This window comes from Dendrobium catenatum, unplaced genomic scaffold, assembly GCF_001605985.2.
Source record: "Dendrobium catenatum unplaced genomic scaffold, ASM160598v2 original_scaffold_24487, whole genome shotgun sequence".
Lineage (NCBI taxonomy): Eukaryota > Viridiplantae > Streptophyta > Magnoliopsida > Asparagales > Orchidaceae > Dendrobium > Dendrobium catenatum.
The window spans coordinates 1-355 of record NW_021342946.1 but is presented as its reverse complement, the minus strand read 5'-3'; the positions used below and the strand labels follow the sequence as shown (position 1 = coordinate 355).

General features: G+C 50.1%; 1 non-coding gene across 1 annotated transcript; it reads right to left on the bottom strand.

Moving 5' to 3' along the window:
* Positions 1–135: 135 nt before the first annotated feature.
* Positions 136–254, bottom strand: LOC114578432. The gene has a single exon (XR_003699460.1). It is a non-coding gene; the product is annotated as a 5S ribosomal RNA (ribosomal RNA).
* Between the last annotated feature and the right edge of the window lie 101 nt (positions 255–355).

Here is a 355-nt window from a genome sequence, read left to right as displayed (position 1 = left end):
GACCCGCCGGATGCCTGCACGGGTCCCACGATGGGGAATTCATCGCTCGATGCGCGGCGAGCCATCACTGCCAAGTGTTCATAGGCTGTGGCGAAGAGCTAGAAAGGGGAAAAAAAAGAGATGGCCGGTTAAAAAATGGTGCAACACGAGGACTTCCCAAGAGGTCACCAATCCCAGTACTACTCTCGTCCAAGTACGCTTAACTGCGGAGTTCTGATGGGATCCGATGCACTAATGCTGGTATGGTCGCACCCGTAGTAATATTGTCTCAAATTATTCTTAAGCTGACGCCGTGGAGAGATATTTTGACGCATCTTCATTCCGAAGGACCGTAGGGGATCAAAAATGCATTTTT